The sequence below is a fragment of the Dendropsophus ebraccatus genome, chromosome 15, assembly GCF_027789765.1.
Source record: "Dendropsophus ebraccatus isolate aDenEbr1 chromosome 15, aDenEbr1.pat, whole genome shotgun sequence".
NCBI lineage: Eukaryota > Metazoa > Chordata > Amphibia > Anura > Hylidae > Dendropsophus > Dendropsophus ebraccatus.
In genome coordinates this window covers 51688440-51698581 of record NC_091468.1, presented here as the reverse complement: position 1 = coordinate 51698581, position 10142 = coordinate 51688440, and positions in this window count along the sequence as shown.

Genomic DNA, 10142 nt, shown 5'->3' with positions numbered 1-10142 from the left:
CCCAGCGCTTCTGGATATGAAGGACCCCGTATCGCCCCGGGCAACATTTTCCAGGTGACGTCCCCCACACTGGAAAACAGGAGACCCCAGAAGAAGTGCAGAGTGTGGCGTAACAGGGGGATCAGGAAGGACGCCACTTTCCAGTGTGACACCTGTCCTGATCACCCCGGCCTCTGCATACAGGATCGCTTCAAGGCGCACCACACGTCATTGGGGTTCTACATTTTCTAAATTCTGTCACTTATTTCTATTTCAGGGGTCATGTTGATCCAGGGATTATTCTGATCGCCATTATGGAGTCGGGAAGGAATTTTTCCCCTATGATGAGGCTACTGTCGAGGCTACTCACGAGGGTTTTTTGCCTTCCTTTGGATCAACACAGGTTGAATTTGATGGACATCTGTAATTTTCAACCTTATAAACTAATAATTGGCCTAATACCCCCAAATAAATTAAAATTGTCCCTGTTCCCCAGCTAAATAGGTATGGCCGCCATTCCCATTAGAGGATACCATGATGCAATTACAAAGCCTCTGTGCTGCCAGGACAGTAGAAACTCCCCACAAGTGACCCCATTCTGGAAACTACACCCCATAAGGAATCTAACGAGGGGGGCAGTGGGGATATGGCCCCCTGGTGACGGCCACATTTGGGCCGTGAAAATGAAAAAATTGTATTTTTTATTTTCACGGCACATGTTCCACTTATGTGTCCGTCACCAGTGGGGTCCATATGCTCACTGTACCCCTTGTTGGATTCCTTATGGGGTGTAGTTTCCAGAATGGGGTCACTTGTGGGGGGTTTCTACTGTCCTGGCAGCACAGGAGTTTTTTAATTGCGACATGGCCTCCATCCTCCATTTCAGCCTCTAAATGTCGCTCTGTCCCTTTGGTGGCTTGCCCTGTGCCCATATGGCACATTATGTCCACATGTGGGGTATTTTCGTACTCAGGGGAAATTACCCTACACGTTTTGTATTCACTTTCTTTTTTAACCCCTTGTGGAAAAGGAAAAAATCAAGGCTAGACCAACATTTAGTGTAAAAAAAATGTTTATTTTCTACACTAAATCATTGATCTTGTCTTGATTTTTTCATTTTCACAAGGGGTTAAAAGATAAAAAAAAAACTAAATGTGTAGAGCAATGTACGGAAATACCTGACATGTGTACATAAAGCGCCATGCGGGTGCAGGGTAAGCCTCCAAAGGGAAGGAGCGCCATTTGGTTTTTTGAGGCTGGATTTGGCTGGAATGGATTTCGAGGGGCCATGTTGCATTTAAAAGGCCCCTGTGTTGCCAAGACAGTTGAACCCCCCCACAAGTGACCCCATTCTGGAAACTACACCCCTCAAGGAATCTAACAAGGGGTGCAGTGAGGATATGGACCCCTTCATTACGGCCACATTTGTGCCGTGAAAGTGAAAAAATGACATTTTTCCCTTTCACGTCACATTGTTCCACATTTGTGCCCGTCACCAGTGGGGTCCATATGCTTACTGAACCCCTTGTTAGATTCCTTGAGGGGTGTAGTTTCCAGGATGGGGTCACTTGTGGGGGGTTTCCAGTGTTTTGGCAGCACGAGGGCTCTGTAAATGCGACATGACCCTTGAAATCCATTCTAGTAAAATCCAGCTTGCAAAGGCCAATTGGCGCTCCTTCCCTTTGGAGGCTCGTCCTGCGCCCGCTTGGCACTTTATGTCCACATGTGGGGTATTTCTGTACTCGGGAGAAACTGCACTACACGTTTGGTGTTTTTTTTTTCTTTTATCCCCTTGTAAAAATGAAAAATGAATGCTAGAACAACATTTTAGTGTAAAATGTAGGATAGGATTGTACACCATTTTAACTATTGGGGCCCCATTCAACATATGCCATTTTCTCCAAACAAACTGCTGGTTATACCTGAATATTGCTGCATCAGAAACTGACAATACGAGGACGGTGAGAACATCCAGAGCGCGGCCGCGCAGAGTGTGTGGACTGCTCCTGCCACTACACAAGGACGCATTGCCACAGGCTGGCCCTGATCGCTTCTGCTGCTGTATCTCCATTGGGACGGGTGAGAGGTGTCACAGACACCAGACGCTTTCTTTACTACTACACAACCTCCACCCTATACAAATAAGCATGTGTCTGTAGAATGTACTTGGACTGGCACTATAGTACTACAGATCCCAGCAATCCCAGTCATTCCAGTACTGGTATACTAACAAACACACTACAGATCCCAGCAATCCCAGCCATTTCAGTACCAGTATACTGACATACCACAGATACTCACCAGGCTCATGTCTCCAGAGCAGTTTTTGGCAGCAGCATATGACTAAGAATCCTGCTAAAAATCTACAGTTTGTGATTTTCTACTGTTGGTTATAGACTATCTATGGATTGCTATCATTGTTGCTGTTTGATACAAGGTTGTTACCTTGGGGAGCACAAACTGCCACAACTACGTGACTGCATCTGAACTACTGTACACAGCAAGCTCCGTGGCACATAGCTGCCTATTATATCTATAGCTACTCTGCCTATTGCTGTTCGGACATCACCCATTACAGACTTAACCCGCAGTGCTGGTATCCAAATATTAATTTATTTATTTTCTCGCCAGGGCCCGGCGGCATTTTTACTAGTATCTTTTATTGTACTTTATTGTTTCCATGATCATTATATGTGATTTTATATATTCTAATTAAATCAGCATTCTATATTGTTATTTTATTATGTTTCAATACTAAATCACATAGGGCTGCTGTGACTTAGAGGACTATATAATTTTTGTTTACACTTCTTGGTACTCATATGCCACTATAGGTAGGGGCATACTATATATTTTAACCTCAGTCATTTGCACTTAGACCTGTGAGCTGCACCACTTCCCCCCTTTCGTTCTAGAATCCATTATATGTCGTCCACCCAAAGAAATCTGTCAATATGATGCTGGCAGTGGAAAAAGTCTTAGAATTTTCTGGAATAGTTGCTGGGAAGAGTTTCGCTCAAACATTTAAGATGAGTAGGTATAGTGCATTTCTGGGAGATTGCACTGCATACACCACATGAAAATAGTACCATACATTGGTGTAAACTGCACAAATGTGTCTGCTCTACTACTAGTCGCATAAAAAAAAACATAACAAAAATGTGCAAAATAAAAGCCTAATGTAAAAACAAATATTTTTTTCCTGATTTATATATTGCCTTAACAAATCAGCAGTAATGCATTTTGTAAACTAAAACCAGACCGTGCTAATGTTTTATATAATGCAGTCTGACTTTGTTACAGGAAGCACTTCTCCAATTGACTCTCAGAATCTGTCTTTACCTGCCTGAACTTTACTCTCTAAACATGACTGACATTGTTCTGGTGAAAGTGATTTACAGTGTATGTTAAAGTGGCACTATTAGCAGGTCCTGCCCAGAGAACCTGCTGATTTGCCCTAGAAGCTGCTAACCTTAGCAGCAGATGGCCGATCCTAATGTTTCCCTCCTCCCCCGCATTTCTGAATAATCCAATTGCCCCTATGCAAATAAGGTGCTTAGGAGTATTTGCTCCAAACACCTCTGTACCGCCCAGCCCACCCACTTCAACACTCCCCCAGACCGCCCACTATGCATATTTATATATGGATGATGGGGGTTTGAATGATGGGAGTGTGGATGATGGGAGGTTCATCCACTCCATGCATGCACACTCCCATCATCCACTCCATGCATCCACGCTCTCATCATCCACACTAATCCGCCCATCTCCGATCGGACATCTTCCTGGCACTTGCGCTGTGATGAGTCCACTATGCATATATGAATATGCATAGTGAGCAGTACGGGGGGCAGTGAAGTGGGCAGGCTGGGCAGCAGATTAGGGGTTGGGCTAGGCGGCACACAGTGGTGCTCGGAGCAGGGGGGAGACGCCCCAAATGCTCCTAAGCACCTTATTTGCATAGGCACAATTAGGGGATTATTCAGAAATGCGGGGGAGGAGGGAAACATTAGGATCGGCCATCTGCTGCTAGGGTTAGCAGCCTCTAGGGCAAATCAGCAGGTTCTCTTAAACAAGTATCTGACATTTGCCAGTTTGACCGTAATGCTGAGAGTTTACTTAGTGTTGCTATCTAAGATTGCAGAGGGTCTGCTGTATGAATGTGGGTCATAGCTCCATTCATTCCATAGAGAAGGAGTTCAGAGCTGGGTACACATTCGCAACCCACAGCTCCATTCAGTGGGGATTTTGGGGATCTTATTTTTAAGATTGTGTGCTCTCCAGTACAAAATGCACTTACAGTGGTTGCGTTCACACTACGTATATTTCAGTCAGTATTGGGGTCCTCATATTGCAACCAAAACCAGGAGTGGATTAAAAACACAGAAAGGATCTGTTCACACAATGTTGAAATTGAGTGGATGGCCGCCATTTAATGGCAAATATTTGCTGTTATTTTAAAACAACGGCTGTTATATTGAAATAATGGCAGTTATTTACTGTTATATGGCGGCCATCCACTCAATTTCAACATTGTGTGAACAGATCCTTTCTGTGTTTTTAATCCACTCCTGGTTTTGGTTGCAATATGAGGACCACAATACTGACTGAAATATACGTAGTGTGAACCCAGCCTTAAAAAGAGTTGCACGACATTACAATAAGAAATAATGATGAATACATCATTGAAATAAATAACATTAAATAATGAATGCATAACTATTCACTCCTATTACTATGATATGACATGATACGGTCACTTGAGGAGCCAGGGAGCTTCAGGCCGAATTCGGATGTTGAGTCCTTGCGTTGTTGCAGCTGTTTTCAAGCTCCGTTTGTGCAGGATCCTGATGTAAAATGCTTTTGGGAAACAGATTTTCTCTTTTAAACTTGCAGTACGTTTTATTTGTTGTGATCTTTTGCTTTTGTCATCACTATTTCATGGTAGACTGTATGTTCTTGTGAGCATTGCTCTCACGCCTCTTGTTTGACTTGTTAATTAGTTTGTTACTATGTAATGCCTGGTGTTGTCTGTACATGAACTCTCTGACAAGTACAGTGCTGCAGAACATGTCGGACATATAGAAATAAAGATTACTATTATTTTATAAAAACTGCAATTGTTTTTTAAATGTAATGTCATAACACCAGTGCTGGGGACATTTTCTAAAACATTTTTCTTTTTCTTTTTTTTTTTTAAACAAAAGGCAAAACCTCAACAAATCTGCATTTCCTAACATGCCATTTTGATGCAATTTTGTATTTGCACAGCACCATCATAGTGCACATTTAAAGGGGTAGTGTGGCCATTATTCACAAAATAACACACATTACAAAGTTATACAACTTTGTAATGTATGTTATGTATGTGAATGGCCCCCTTCCCATGTTCCCCGACCCCCGCCCGTGGACCCAGAAGTATAGTGCATTATACATACCTGATTCATGCCGACCCCGTCCGCCGTCTTCTGTCATAACTGTGCTCAGCCGCGATTGACTGAGTATAACTGTGCTCAGCCAATCGCGGCCGAGCACAGTTATGACGCGGCAGAGGGGGGCCGGCATGAGGGACAGCAGGAGCGGGTCGGCCGCCCTCCTGAAGATTACATCACTGTCAGAAGAAATGCGGACGGGGGTCGACACGCATCACGTATGTATGATGCACTACACTTCCGGGCCCACGGACGGGGGTCGGGGAACACGGGCAGGGGGCCATTCACATACATAACATACATTACAAAGTTGTACAACTTTGTAATATGTGTTATTTTGTGAATAATTTTCTTGGCGCCGCACTACCATCAATAGCTGGAGATAATGTTATTCTATGGGGCCAGGGGCGTAGCTAAAGGCTGATGGGCCCTGGTGCAAAATGTTAGCTTGGGGCCCCCCCATCTCACCCGATCAGGCAAAGTCCTATCTAACGTTATATCCAATTACTCTAATGTGCCACCATGTTCTAATGCATTGTCACTGCCTCCACCTCATGTACTGCACTACTGCCCCCTATAATTAATGGACTGTACTGTGTCATTGTCTAATCATTGTATTCCAATCTTTGACTCTCCAGCTGAAAAACTACAACTCTCATCATAAACTGCCAGTTGGATATGATGGGGGTTGTAGTGCTGCAACCTGAAGAACCAAATGCTGCAAAACTCCCATAATAAACTGTCAGCAGGGCAAGATGAAGTTTGAACTTCTGCAACCTGGAGAAGTCACCTGATATCACTTGCAGTCCTATGTAACACCACAGATAACAGTGATATCCCTCTGAGTACAGATAATGTAGTGGTCACCTGCAGTCCTATGTAACACCACAGATAACACAGTGATATCTCTGATTACAAATAATGCAGTAGATGTCACCTGCAGTCCTATGTAACACCACAGATAACACAGTGATATCCCTCTGAGTACAGATAATGTAGTAGATGTCACCTGCAGTCCTATGTAACACCAGATACCACAGTGATATCTCTGAGTACAGATAATGCAGTAGATCTCATCTGCAGTCCTATGTAACACCACAGATAACACAGTGATATCTCTGAGTACAGGTAATGTAGTAGTCACCTGCAGTCCTATGTAACACCACAGACAACACAGTGATATCCCTCTGAGTACAGATAATGTAGTAGTCACCTGCAGTCCTATGTAACGCCACAGACAACACAGTGATATCTCTGAGTACAGATAATGTAGATATAGACCCCCTGTCTAGCCCCCCACATAGTATAGACCCCCTGTGTAGCCCCCCCACAGTATAGACCCCCTGTGTAGATCCCCCACAGTACAGACCCCCTGTGTAACCCTCTCATAGTATAGACCCCTTGTGCAGCCCCCCACAGTATAGACCCCCTGTGTAGCCCCCCTCCCATAGTATAGACCCCTTGTGCAACCCCCCTCATAGTATAGACCCCTTGTGCAGCCCCCCTTATAGTATAGACCCCTTGTGTGCCCCCCCCTCAGTATAGACCCCTTGTGCAGCCCCCCAAGTATAGACCCCTTGTGCAGCCCCCCCAGTATAGACCCCTTGTGCAGCCCCCCCAGTATAGACCCCTTGTGCAGCCCCCCCCTCCCAGTATAGACCCCTTGTGCAGCCCCCCCCTCCCAGTATAGACCCCTTGTGCAGCCCCCCCCCCTCCCAGTATAGACCCCTTGTGAAGCCCCCCACATCGCAACATTTATGTAAAAAATGAAAAAAACTAAATAAACTCACCTCACCTGGATCCTTGATCTCCCTCAGGCCTGGCAGCTTCTCTTCAGTTCAGTGAGCTTCCGGGATGCTGGCCCTGGCCGGAAGCTCACTGATGCAGGACCGCGGCGCCCGGACTTCTCCTCTCTACTGCACAGCAGCTGACATGTGATGTGATGATGTCACATGTCAGCTGCCGAGGAGGAGGAGGAGAAGTCCTGGCGCCGCGGTCCTGCTCAGTGAGCTTCCGGCCAGGGCCAGCATCCCGGAAGCTCACTGAACTTAAAGAGGTCCGGCGGGTTGGGGGAGCACAGGAGGAAGTGGCAAGGGGGGCCGTGCGGGCCCCCCTAGCGTAGGGGCCCGGTCGCCATGGCGACCCCTGTAGCTACGCCACTGTATGGGGCTATTAACATGGCTGCATACAATACACATTACAGTAGGTTTGTGTTCACTCGTACTTGAACTATTGGCATTTCAATCCCACAGCATGGGGAAGATGGGTGCAGCCCTAGGGCTGTATCCATCTTATCCAGCCACCAAGAATCAAATTCAATAGTTCAGGTTTATGCAAACCCAAACGTACTGTAAATGCCCTATTACACCAAGCGATTATTGGCCTTATTGGTCTGATTATCACTTGGTGCAATAGCTCCTGTTAAAAGACAACGATCAGCCGTCATGCACGATTAAATATTTTTGAACGATAACGATCTGCTGGCCGTCCCTCTGTGTAATAGGAGCGGCGTCAGAAGACCATCGCTATTTCCTAAGGGCTCCTGAAGCAATCTAAAGATCGTCCGGGGAGCCCCTCACGCAGCTTTCTGTGGGAAACCAAACCGTTATTTATAGTGTGAGATACTTTAACCCCTTAAGTACCCCTGACGTACATTTACGTCATGGAAGCATGTGACTTAAAGGGCTTATCTGGTTCTGTAAAATGTATGTTGAACCATCTCCCCTCCCAGAGACTAACAATTCATTCCATACATATAATTATCTCTTCAGTCTCTTCTCCCAGTTGTGATCTGTTAGAGAAGTCTGACAGCCTCATAGTGAAATGTCCTATAGGACAAGTTAGTATAGGTGGATGCACTCGGTGTGTCTACAATCCCAAATGCCAGCTTAGATCAATTTACAGCTACAAGAGAGTCCAACAGCATCCAGTAATAATCTATATGATAACCAGCATCTCGTTTATGATAATAATGCTTTAAAGGGGACTTATGTGGCAGCAGATAGCACTGTGTCAAACTGGAAAGAATACACTACTTCCTGTCGCACATACAGCAGTTGATAAGTTCTGGAAGGCTTGAGTTTGTTTTTAAAATAGAAGTAACTCACAAAAAGTTTTTGAAATCAGTTTTTTTTTTTACTCTGGAGTACCCCTTTAAGGCTAGTTTCCAGGTCTGATAACTGATGGTCATGTTGCTCTCTATAAGCCATTTAGTTCTCATACCCTGGTGGCTTATTGGCAAGCAGTTTGAATTGACCAATATTAGACAACCACATGAAAAATTAGGTTTTATAGCAGAACTTTGAACACATTTTTAGAAGAAAGCTCTTTGAGAAAAATAAGTTTGCCTGAATGCCTTTAGTGATGGATAGGTTTCTGGCCTTAGACTCAGGTTTTCCCTTGGGCTTCATTGATTGTAATTCATCTTGTCAGGCAAATAAAAGTGTACTGAGGCAAATAATATAACAATTAATTTGTTGTTCCGTATAAAATGTGTATGGCTAAATTCACACGTTGCTTTTTTTTACTGACATTTCTAGCAGTTTTTTTATGCTATTTGTTTATTTTCCTATAGGGCATTGATTTGGGGATTTTTTTTGTGTGTGTTTTATCTTATGTAATTTCTCTTTTCTATAAAGTGATTAATCTTTTCAAAGAGCAGAGCAGTAACCTTTACACTGCCAGTGGTGCCCAGAATAAATCATTTGGCACCATAAAGAGATTACATCAGTGCTATTTATACCAGCATCATGAATGTGAAAAGTGCATGGAGAAAACCAGCTTTGGTAATGGACCTTTATGAAGAACTATTTTTAAGAATGCATCCAAACTACTGTATGGTTTTCAATACTCAGAACAGTGGACAGCTTCAATTCACTGAGTTATCCAGTATTTAAAATGGAATAAATAAAAACAGTGTTTTTTTGTTTTGTTTTTCTGAAAACAGCACTATGCATCCTTTTGGCAAGCATAACACTATTTCCAGGATACAAGCAGACGCTTTGTAATTAAGTGTTTTGCTACAAACATGTTATTTATTTATAAAGCGCCTGACCCTTTGAGGACCAGGCCCAAAATGACCCAGTGGACCACGCAAATTTTGATCTTTGCGCTTTCGTTTTTCCCTCCTCCCCTTCTAAGAGCTCCAGCACTTTCAGTTTTCTATCTACAAGCCATGTAATGGCTTATTTGTTAGAGGAATAGTTGTACTTTGTAATGGCGTCTTTCATTTTACCATAACATGTATGATGGAATTCCAAATACATTATTTATGAAGATATAAATAGGTGAAATCGTAAGAAAGAATGCAATATGGTAACGTTTGGGGGGTTCCTGTGTCTACGTAATGCACTATATGGTAAAAGCGACATAATACAATTATTCTATAGGTCAGCCCGAACACAACCATATGCAGGTTTACACAGATTCTCTAATGTTATATATTTTTTTTTTATGAAATCCTTTTTTTTGGCAATTAAATATTAATAAAATGGACCTATTGTGATGCTTATAACAGTTTTATTTTTTCACCTACGTGGCTGTATGGGGTGTCATTTTTTCCGCCATGATCTCTAGTTTTTATTAATACCATATTTGTGAAGATCGGACGTTTTGATCACTTTTTATAAATTTTTTTATATATAATGTAACATAAAATCGGTAATCCACGCACTTTTTTCCCTCTTTTCGTCTACGCCGTTCACCGTTCACAATTACACTTGTTATATTTTA